This window comes from Pygocentrus nattereri, chromosome 9, assembly GCF_015220715.1.
Source record: "Pygocentrus nattereri isolate fPygNat1 chromosome 9, fPygNat1.pri, whole genome shotgun sequence".
Lineage (NCBI taxonomy): Eukaryota > Metazoa > Chordata > Actinopteri > Characiformes > Serrasalmidae > Pygocentrus > Pygocentrus nattereri.
The window spans coordinates 37,375,351-37,387,705 of record NC_051219.1 but is presented as its reverse complement, the minus strand read 5'-3'; positions in this window follow the sequence as shown (position 1 = coordinate 37,387,705).

Sequence of the window (12,355 nt, the reverse complement as noted above, 5' to 3'; positions counted from 1 at the left end):
TGACTATGCTACATATTGTCATATGTAACATTTTTGTTGACTTAATTAGAGGAAATGGTCTGAAATAATGTAGAATAAAGTCTTGTTGCCTTAGATTTGATCTGTAGCTATTGTACAGGAGATACAAGGATTTCTGAAAACAGTGACAAATTACATCTCTGCAAATGATTCCACACATTAAGTCAGCATTCCCTTTAAAAACACTCTGTTCTCCTCCTCAGTCCAACTAAACCTGTCCGCCGTGCTCTTTGTGTTTATTGTAAGAGGCACATGAGGAAATCTGTCGCAGGACACTAAACACATTAGTTTTCCTGCAAACAAGAGTTTCAAATGGCTTGTGCAACATTCACTTAACTATCTGTTAAACGGGAACAATAAAAAAAGGTTTGTCAACATTCATTAAATATTATGGGCAGTTTTCGTTTCCATAGCGTAGATCAGAAGTCGGCAACCTGCGGCCCTTTTACTGCCCTGTTGCGGCTCCACAGCATAATTCGATTTTCAGGTAAAAATAAAATAATCCTCCTTCGCAATAAAATAAAGCTCTGCTGATCGTTCTTACACAGTTTTAACAATAAATGGTCTTAAATGCTGCAATTAATGTAGCCTCTATTACTCTTTTACTCTAAAGGCTGGCGCACAGACTGCTGATTACATAGCAACGCAGACACCAATCTCGGCTAGCTAGTAGCTAAATGAACAGCTTAAAATGAACATAGACAATTTGAAGATGAACAGACTTAGTTGCACTTATAATCACTCCAGCTGGTTTCCTGATATGTTTAATCTGCAACAAGAAACTATCAAACACTAAAAAGTCATGAAGCTGAAGTTTCTCATTCAGATTTTCCCGTTCTGCATTAAATGGTGCCTCCTACATCATTTAAGGTGGAATGGGAAAATTCGAGCAAGAAGCTGACTTCAGCCCTGTAAAAAGTCTAACCTTGAGTGACCTTTTACAAGAAACTGTTGTACTTTTGCGGAAAAGTTTCCTGCTGTAGATGCGAAAAGAGCAGCCATGTCTGAGTTAAACCTTAAAACAGAGCAAAGTGTGCGCTGTTTATAACCTATACTAGATCATTATCACATACTGAGACATATTGACAGCCAAGATCGTAAAATAGACATAAAATGCTGTGGCTCCCAAGGTGATTTGCACTTTGTTCAAAGGACAAAATGGGTCTTCTAAACATTTTGGTTGCCAACCCCTGGCCTACACTGATTTTCTGAAGCCCGAGAACATTCCTTTGGATGGAAACATAGCTACTGTGAACACCCATTAATCTTCATTCAGTGAAATGATGACTTTATTTCGGAATAATTTGAGGGATAGAAAACGCAAGGGCAGAGTTTGGCCCAAGGCTGGGGTCACCCACACATGTACATGGACACGGAGGTGCAGCTGTTAGTGTAGCTGCTCTGTAAGCACGTGGGACAAAAACATTAGCCAGGAATGGGCATTCTCCCCACTTTTCTCATTACACAACTTTCCCCATTCTGGCACAACATCACAACCTCCGATCCCTCACACATCTGTTCGGGCACAATGAGCTGTCTCTGGCCTAAAAGATGGGGGAGGAAGGAATCTCAGCTGTTGGAGTTGTCAGGACCCTGGGAAAGTGATCTCTCTCACTCTCACTCACTCTCTTTCTCCCTGGCCTTGTAATGGCATAACCCCCTTTCTAAATGATGCCCCTTGAAACATGAGGCCTTGGCTCTGATCGTATTTTTTGTGTGAGACTTAGAGAAGAGAAAAATAGAGGGGTACCACAGGGCTTAAAAGACCATTTGTATACAGGCATAAGATGCCTGAAGTTTAACTAATGCTAAGACCTGTTTGGAGGTGCGAAGTCACCCCAGCACCAGTAAAGGCATGCCGGTTAGTATTCTAAAGTTGCAGATGTTGTGTCAGTGATGTGATGTAATCGCAGACCAGAGCATGGCACAACGTTCAAAGCCATTGTGAAATCCACAGCAACTGAACTGTGTATTACTTCCACAGCATGAAAATAACCCTGTTCTGTTAATGGAATAATCTTTGATTCTCATGATGCTTGCATGATCATCCACCAAGTACATTGATGAAGTAAGAACCCGTTTTTTGTTTAAACTGATGGGCTGGAGACTTATATTCTTAACTTGATCTAGGCTGGTCAGCTAGCTAACAGGCTAAAAGATAGAAAACAGCCTAAACATCTCCATTGTTAATATCACAGGCTTGAACCAAAGTACTTACGGTACAATCACTGTGAAACGGCGTTATAAAAGTCTTATGTCACTTGAATGGATTAAACAACTTCAACACTTATGGTCAAACCCAGGCTGGATCAGAAACAGATCTGTATTCCCTAAATAGTGTGTGAGCTATGAAAGTTTAGAAATTCTAGCCTCTACAATCAAGTAGCACATCATTTTCAAGTATGTATGAGTCCCAAATGACTATTTCTTAGCTATGTTTGCTAATAAATAGTCATCAAAGAGAAGGGAGTTTTAGTCACTCTCCTTCGCTTCATGCCTAAGAACATGATTCCTATGATAAAATCACAGTAACCACGGCCTCTTATGGCCTATTTGCTTTATTCAACCACAGTAGCAGATCCCTTAATCAGTGAAGGCACCAACAATCCAACATTATTTGTTCTTCTTGAACTTCCCTAATATAAATAGTAGGGAAATGTGTAGTGACTGTGTAAAGACCACACCACACTGCCGCTAGGGGTGAGCGATTTTGTGGCAAGGTCATATCACGAAACACTATACGTGCCACAGAATTTTGAGACATAATGCATTAATAGGGACACGTTTAAAAACATCCAGAGTACATTGCTTTTTACTCAAAGTTGACCATTTCTGCTCTTTCTATAGTGAAACATGCAGTTCCTGAGTGTCCTTCAGATACTAATGATGTCCATGATATGCTCAGAACAGCATACTGAATATGAAATAAAATATTGTCATTTTGCCCACCTCTAACTGACACAATCACAAGGACTTTTCAGTATCTGTCTGATGAACAACAGACAAGTCAATGCATTAAGAACATGCTCTGTTGTCTCTTCACCAGAGTTGAACATTGACCATTATGACCATAATGCCAGCTATATACCTCTGAAGTCCTGACAACTTTCCTGTGTAATGAACTCTGATGGTAAGCTGTTTTTTTTTTTCAAAATATGAATGTCTTTTTTTGTTTTTGAAAATTGCAGCTATTTTGCACCTACATGAATGAAAGTGTTCAAAACCTGATGTATTTTGCAGTATGTACAGTATATACATTTTTCCATTGAATGTCACTGGACACTGAATTATGAAGCCATGCACTGTGCAAGCACATTAACATTATAAGACTGGAAACCAAAATATAAAAAAACACTAAGCCTTGGCAAATGTTGGGATTCACTGATATTATTTTTTCAAAATGAGTAAAGTTTGGGGCGGCACGGTGGCGTGGTGGGTAGCGCTGTCGCCTCACAGCGAGGAGGGCCTGGGTTCAATTCCCCGGCTGGGCGACCAGGGTCCTCTCTGTGTGGAGTTTGCATGTTCTCCCCGTGTCTGCGTGGGTTTCCTCCCATAGTCCAAAGACATGCAGTCAGGCCAATTGGACATGCTAAATTGCCCCTAGGTGTGACTGTCTGCCCTGCGATGGACTGGCGACCTATCCAGTGTGTATCATGCCTTTCGCCCAAAGACTGCTGGGATAGGCTCCAGCACCCCCCCGCGACCCTGACGGAGAAGCTGCTTAGAAAATGGATGGAGTACAAGTTTGAGTATATATTAGCACCGATAACATACTGAGTAACCTACTTAGAATTAAGTAGTTAGTGTGAATCAGTGCAATGTACCTTTAATAGTTAAAGAATTAAAATCTAGCTAATTTTAAATGAAGTGCATTAGCTAGTTGTGCTGCATTAGTTACCGTGAACCCAGTAGTACTGCAGAGATGAAGAGCAGGTTTTATTGCATGTCAGAAAAGCACTTCTGTACAGCTGTAAGAAAAGTACATTTCATAGTTTTGTGTGACCTTTGTAGATACCTTTGTTTTAAAAATGGGTTACTATGACGAAAAATGAATAAGTAAATACATTCATTAATAAATAAAAAACAAACAACTATATGTGTTCAGTTTATTGTAAGCAGGTATACTCTTTATTTTTTTATGATGGACACAAAAAATGTCCTTGTGAACGAGGCCTAAACCAGTCTGTCAACTCTTCACAGCATCTGCCAATCATCGCAAGCCATTTTACTGCAATGCTAATATTGCAGGGCAGCTTTCAGACTCACTCTGTAAAGCATTAGCCTTCATCCAGAACCCCATGTTCTGGGTTTGATAGATGCTGAGCAGAGAGCCCCCTGTTCCTCTTTGAAAATGAGCACCCAAACCCCAATAATCCCTCTGCGTTCTGAATGTCTCACATGTATCTGCGAGGATCTGGCTGATCGCAGTTGTGCCGCTAATCCTTCAAATTAAATTTCTTTCCTCCCTCACCGCTAGTCTGAGATCAGCGCCGAATTGCCCATATGTGGTTGTAATGAGGGTGGAGCATTCTTTTGCTGATATAAGGCCTTGTAATCCTGCTCTAACCCATACTTTAAATTCTATTGTAATTGCCCCCTTTTTCCAAACACAGGTCTGTTCAAATACAGGCGCTCACTGTTCCCTAGGCAAGGACAAGGAAAAGAGGATTTCTTTCCCAATGGGACTCTCAAGAAAGCTGAGTGTCTTTTAATACAGGTGTTGAGGAGAGGACACAGACTGTGGTGAGGATTAGACACTGGATTCCTGAATCATGTGCTAGTCATTTTTACGGGAGAGTAGGATTTTTTTAATAATAGAAATGATGTTTACAGAAACTACTGGAGACGGACTCCCAGCAATTAACAGGTCCAGAGGGCCTAAATGGAACTGGAAGGGCTTTTCAAAGATATACAAGAAAAGTTAGTTTGAATAAGTATCAGTGTTCTTGATAAGTATAAGCTTTTATTTTCTGAATGTTGCTAAATCAGTCCTCATGAGATCAACACAAATGCTAAGAGGCTCCAGAGCAATACAGGAACATAAAGGACTACAAGTAAACTGAATTGCAACACATTCTCCAAGGCTGATGGGTATTACAAGACGCCCGGGACTCCCTTATGATATTTATTGTTCCTCTCTTCCAAAAACGTCCCTTCTTCAAAAGCTAGCCTCTGTCAAACCAAGCTCTGAGGACTGCTCCTCTGCCAAAGCTCCACATATCCAGCAACTTAGATGAAGGACGGCGATGCTACAGGCTGCAACGTCTAAAACCCTGTTGGTTCGCCGCTCGATGTGTTGCCACAGCCTAAAGGCAGCCGGTCGTATTCACAGTGATGCGAGCCTCCGGTTAACAGACAGAGAGGCATTCCTCGCACTGGCACAGGCTTGCTGGCAGAACACAGCCACCTTTTATTACCGTCATAATTAATGACCCGCAGTGCCGCGCCTGTGAAAAGAAGCTTTTGAAGCCTGTCTCCTTATAAGGGAATTAGAGAGGCAAAATGACGGCCAAAAAAGAGCTCAATTAATAACAAAGTGGGCCCAGTGCTGGGATAACATGACAAACAAGGCAGAACATTTCGTTTGGCGTCATATGAATTAATCAGTCAAACACTCAAGACATGTTGGATAAACAAATGCTCGATTCATTGCTGCAGCCTGATGGGACTTCTGATTAAATTAGAAGCCTCTGGAAGCTGCAGTCAGCATGTTCAAGGATAAACAATGACAGTTCGCATGCGCTGGGGGCTGGAGGGGGTGGAAAACAAGGAAATCTTTTGGTGACTTTGTCTGATAAATTGTACTCCCAAGCTGAAGCTGCAGTCGGTGCAACAAGTTACACAAACTTTCTATTTGGTCCAATTCTGTTCAAAAGCAGTTGTGGACATAGTGTTTTTTTTTACTGTGTGAGGTTTCTTTCGAAATAAATAACACTGTAATTGAAATGGAGTCAAGCAAATGATCTAATTGAACTCAGTCAGGAATGTTTTGTTAATGAGTGTAAGAGGTGTAGACCTTTGAAATGAGGAGTGTTTAAAAGGCAAGATAACAAATCATATTTTCAGGTTTTTATTTGCCCAGCGGCTTTTCACAATTCTTAGTTTTGGCTTATAATTACAATAACATCCTACGAAGGTGATTTCACAACCTGCCGGTTTATTACAGTCAGAAGTGCGAACAGAGTGCTAATGGTAGGAAAATAAACATACAACTATGGAAGGTGTTTAATGGAGTCGGGTTAAAAAATCGTGAGAAAAAGTGAATACCTATGGTGCTTTTTATCAAATTAACCCTCCTGTTGTCTTTAAATTTACTGACATTTTTATCCTTCTGGTACTCTGGCAATTTATACCTCCGGGCAAGATCAAAGTCCTAGTGGGAATTCAGTTTTCCCCTCCCCCATGTGGTGCAAACTATCAGTGGTTCTTGCGCTACTACAGGTGTGCTTATATTAGGTTAGGGCCCTAAAGTAGAGGTACGTTTTGTTGAAGATTATAAAATTTCATGTTATAGTGGCCTTAATATTATCTGAAACAACCAAAAGAAATGTGTAAAATGTTGGTATTTCTTATGTTTTTTTTACAGCTAAAGCAGCATGGGGTCAAACTGACACAAACTGTATGTTACGGAAAACGTATGTACACACAATGTATGTACCAAAAAACATATGATCATGTTAATTGTTTTGTTTACCCATTTGTCCCCATTAAATCAGCAAACGTCTTTAAATATGAAGCAAAAAATGATGTCATTGAATCATTGAATGAAATCATTTACTTAGAGATGTTAAACATTTAATAGGGTCTAATTTACCCCTGACAGAACAGAAATCACAAAGCAACATTAAACAGTGCTTAGTTCCTATACATGTAACAGTTTGAAAGTTTACAAGACATGTAATATGATTAAATGTTATATTGGCAATTTTCATAGTCTGTAACCATATTTTCATTTTTTGAAAATAAATCAGCTCAAAACCAGAAAGCTGGGATGTCCAATCATGTGATGCTTATAAAGAAAATGCAAATGGACCAAAATCACTTTTTCTTTAAAAGGAAATTCCACTCATTTTTCATAATTTCTGCATACTTCAATCATTGAGATGTAAATTGAGTAAATCAGAGTGGCTTGAACAGAAATGTTTCATTGTAGATAAACTCCCTGATTTCTTTACAGTAGTGGGGATAGAAACCAGAGGTCACAATGTTTACAACATAAATATAGCCGCATATTTAATATGACTGAACCAACACATGTCATGAAATGCTGGTTAGTGCAAAGCAAATGCAAAATAGTGTCAAAAAAAAGTCTTTTTGGGCTGGTTTTCCATGCAATGTCCTGCATGTAACTCTCCACCATAAATGGCTTTCAAAAATGCATTTTAGGCCAAAACATTATCTCGAAAACTACTGTAAAACTATTATCATGTTTCACAACCCTGGTCCTGGCAACTTGCTGCCCTGCAGATTTTACTGATTTTCCTGCCTTAACCCAGCCAACTTTAACTCAATAATGTGCTGTTAAAGAGCTGATTAGTTGGATCAGGTGTATTCAAATCAGAGAAAACACTAAAAAGTGCAGAGCAGTTGTTGATGATGATGATGATGACGATGATGATGAAGAACCTTTATTGTCACTAGTCACAAATACCAGCGAAATGGCCATCAGGAGGCCTCCAGGTCCAGGCCTGAGAAACACTGTCCTAGACAACAGGCAACATCTGTGTAACTTTTTCACATAACTTTCTCTGAGGGCGCTATTAGAGGAGTTATTTAATGATTTGGATGTCTGGTTCCTATCACCACCATTGTAAACAACTATGACCCAGTACATTTCTCTAGAACAGCTTTTTGCATAGAACCAACAAGGTCAATGACTTTGTGTACAGCTTAATGATTTTACTATACACAGAATTCAGAACAATTGGTGGAATTCCTTTTTAATGAAATTATGCAGTCAGCCCTGCTTTAAGTAGGCCTTATTGGATCTATCTGTGAGTTGATATGCAAACACTAAAAGCGCCGAAGGGTCAAGAACATTTTGAAAGTTTAAAAAACTAATATTATATTTGAGAATTTAACCAATCTACTTGACTAAAATATTACAATGATGGTGGCGATTTGACCTCTTATGTAAGACTTTTGAAGTCTCTCAGTCTGCTTAAGAGTAGTCAATTGTATTTGTCTCCATCTTATAAATAATCTGTAATAAACCTGAAATTAGTAACATTTTCAACAAATTGGACTATTTTGTGCATTAGTTTTACAGAGAACCCACAAATTATACAGACCTTGCACAACAATCAACACATTTGAACAGGAAAAATATAGATTTTGTCCTTTTGAATCTCTGTTTAATTCAGGTTCATTATTCTTACTTTATTTCATGTCCTAGTTTTATCAACAGCCCACAAACTACCGAAAACAGCAGCAACTCTACATTTTTTGAACAACAAAAATGGAAACAAAGCCAGGGCTGTGAGTAAGGGTTGGCACTAGTATGCAGTAAGGTGTTCCTGGCAGGAGGCTGATTCCTTTAGGCCTCATGCTGGGCTCCTCCGCACTCGCATGCAACAGCGATTCTGCTCACTCTTCCCTGCTCGTGTTAAGTTTGCAAAGTCCAATTTTCAGCTAATATGGAGGTCGTGACAGAGGCCACACAGGTCTTGGTAGGACATAATAGCAACAGAATTGTAAATATAGGCTTTAGGCAGTGCTGAGTAGAGAGGGGGGGTTAAGGTGAGGGAAATTTCCACTGAGCACACAGTGGCACGGTTGCGAGCTCACAGACGGCGGAATAGATTTTCCATTTCAGTGTGTCACATTAGATTTTCGGAGGTGCTCGGTGGCAGGTACATGTCATTAGTAACACTTTAGCACCATAATGAACCTTTTTATTTATCTGCTGCTTTGCTCATGAATGCAAAAGGAGCCTATCCCCAGCTGTGCCTGCTAACCGTGATAAGAACAGTGTTAAGAGAGGAGAGAATTCTGGGTAAAGCTGGGAGATTTCTGGAGGTTGTGTTCAGGATATCATTGACCCCATTGCAACCAAAGCCGTCATTTACTAACTTCACATGAAACCATCAATTTGTCTATGTATTTTGATCCAAACACAATGAAATGCTAACATGAAATGCTACATGTTGTCTTTAAGTGTTCTTACTGTAAATATGAACAGTATTCTGATCTCTAAATATGTTTGTGAAAATATTTGAAAGGAAAAGTTGATGGAAAAGTCCACTTTGCATGTTATTCTTTAGACCTATTTCTCCAAATTTTACACAAACTATAAGAATGGACAAAAGCGAAAAACAGTAGCATAGCAGCTATCATGAAGCTTGAGTTGCTATAGATAACAATCTGTCATACAATGTCAGAACCACAGCAGTAAGTCTGTTTCAAACTCAAAAGATTATGTGAAGATTTAGGCATGCAGTTTGCACAATGCTAATTGCTAATCATAAGCATTCATTATTTGCTAGCTACATTAGCCTTGTAGCTCCAATGCAAAACTAAGAAAGCTAACTTTGGATGCTGAACATGTCTAGAACAATTAGCTACATTTTGAGGAAGGAGAAAATTGTCTCAACTTTCCTTCAACAAAAAGTGAAACAGAGAGCCTCTTGGTTTGGTTTAGCGTGTCGTTCGGATATGCTAAAACCAACCAAGAGCTCCTCCTCTGCTCCTGCCATTCGAGCCCCACAGTGCTGGGCAGGGGCTAAGCCTAAAGCAGGAGAAGGGCTGAATTCCTCCAGCTCCCTGCAGCCGAGCTCCTCCTCACGCGCGTCCTTTATGGTTCACAGTGTGCAGAGGCCAGAAGAATGCGGCCAAAGCCGGCCCGGGCCCCGGAGCTGCTGCCTCACACAACTTCAATGTTAATTTCCCTTTCATCTTGTGTGTGAAATTGGCAGTGGTGTGGTGCTGACCTCTGGCATTATGAGGTCAAGTGTTGAAATCTGATGTGCGCCTCTCAGGCAGACTGAATCAGACTGACAGTGAGCACAGATAGATGATGGGGGCAGCGGGAGGAGGCAGAGGCCTTTACAAGTCCTCCCCCAATACTCCAAGGGCGTGCGGCAGGATTTCACACATGCAAGGAGACAGAAGATTTGAGGAATTCTATGATGTTTAGTGATGTGTGTGTATATCGCTGCTGTTGGAAGAAAACATTGTATCTCCATTTTTGTCATTTTTCAGGTTTTGACCTGAAAAAAAACCTGTTGTTCTTAACATTGTATTTAAATTTCATGATGAATGGACCAAAACAAACGGCCCAAAATGACTTTTGGGGGGAAAAAAGTCTGGTTCCATTGACTTACATTAAAAATTAAATAGTCCTGTAAAGTTGTCATTATAAAGATACAAGGTTTTGTTCAGACAATTGCAATATATATATATATATATATATATATATATATATATATATATATATATATATATATATACACACACACACACACACACACAGTAGAATAAACTAAAATAGGTTGTTTGCCCTTCTCCTGTAAAGGAGTTATTATCATTTTAGAGATGCAAAATTCAACTCTGCCAAGTCTGAACTGTTTGAATTGATTGTCATTGATTATAATAATATTCAGTTAATTATGTACTCATGCAATCATATGAAAATAACAGTAACACAAGCTTGTAATACAATTTTTATTGTTTATATTCCACAAGTATGTTGGTCTAGCCATAGACTTTAAAACAATAATTCTTAATCCTTTTAAAATACATAAACTGAATGACAGGAAAATCTGTGATGATTTCATGATGCATTGAATAATCTAATCACAGTGAACTAAATGATTGTGAGGTCAAATATTCACACTGCGATAATTATGGTATATTGTGCTCTGCATTAAGATTAGTACAATTACCACAAGCACACACACCTATTATTTTTTTCAAAATTCCTGTAAACAAAGTAATTTAGTTTTACTGTTTGGAGAGTTTGTGTATGAAGTCAGAAAGAGATCCACTACGCCGACCCAAAGAAAACATCTATTTTCTGATCTACCACTATTTTACCATCATCAACACTCCATAAATAAACTCAGAAGACATGTGTCGGTTCAATGCTGGTTTGGGACAATACAGTGTCTATATTGTGTTGTAGACATTGTGACCTCAGGTTCCTATCACCACCACTGTGAAGAGATCTGAGTCTGTAACTTTCTCTGCAAGTGACTTTGTTCCCATTTCAACAATTGAATTATGCAAAAATCTTGACAAAGTGGTGGAATTTTCATGTAAAGGGTTAAAAGACAATACCCGCAGTGGAAAGGCTGCAGTGTTTACACCTGCTGCTCTGCAGCAGAGCTTTATCTCAGTCTGTACAAAGCGATTCCATCAGCTTGCGTCTCTCATATCGTCCTCACATACTTCAGCACTCGGCTCTGAATTACATGCCTGTCCTGCCATGCAGTCTGCAATTCACCACAAACTCCCAAAGTCAAATACAGCAGTTAACATCTTTTCTTCTAAAGATATTCCTAATCATAAACACAGTAATAAATGCAATCTCCAGCAAGGAGCGCGAGCAGAGGGAAGGAGAGAGAGAGAGAGAGAGAGAGAGGGAGGGAGGGAGGAGGGAGAAAGAGAAACATCTGAGCAGATCACTATTAGATATGATTTCCACGATAAGGCTCCATAATTTGGCTTTTAGAGATAACTCCAGGGGCTGGCAGGCTGAACAGTGCCAATTTACTGTTTGTGTTTTTTTTCCACCCTCTCTTCTTTTTTTATGTTTTTATCTCGCCTGTTGAAGGGCTTTTCATCTCTGCTGATTTCCACTCTTTTTTTTCTGTATTATCCCCAGAAGGTGCGATCACAAGGCAGCAGAAGGCAGGCTGGCGCGCTTTAAAGCGATGGACAAAATACAAATATTTGAAAATGTATTTCATGGTAATTATGTCAAGTTTCATGGCCTGAGCAGTGCACTGAGGCACCGCCTAGATGCCTTAATTTGTATAGAAATTGTAATCATTTGTTCATTTCAAGGTGAAAATTGCATTTTTTAATTTAAATTGTATCCTGCATGATAGGCTATTATCTAGAAAAATTGTTTCTGTGTATTAGAGTCTATGCCCAGGCGTCATGCATGTTAGGCCCTGACTGGCTTTCAAAAGGAGGGTTTATGCATGTATCTCCTCATAAAATGTGCTGGGGCGCGCTCATTATTTAGGTGCTCCTGTGTTGCGGCTCATTTCCATTTTTCCTTATTAATACGAATTAGTCTGGAAGCTGAGCTTCCAGTTCTAAAGCAAAACATACAAACAACCCTTCACGATTTATGTCCATTTTATGTCTTGGATTGGCAAGCCCACCTTGG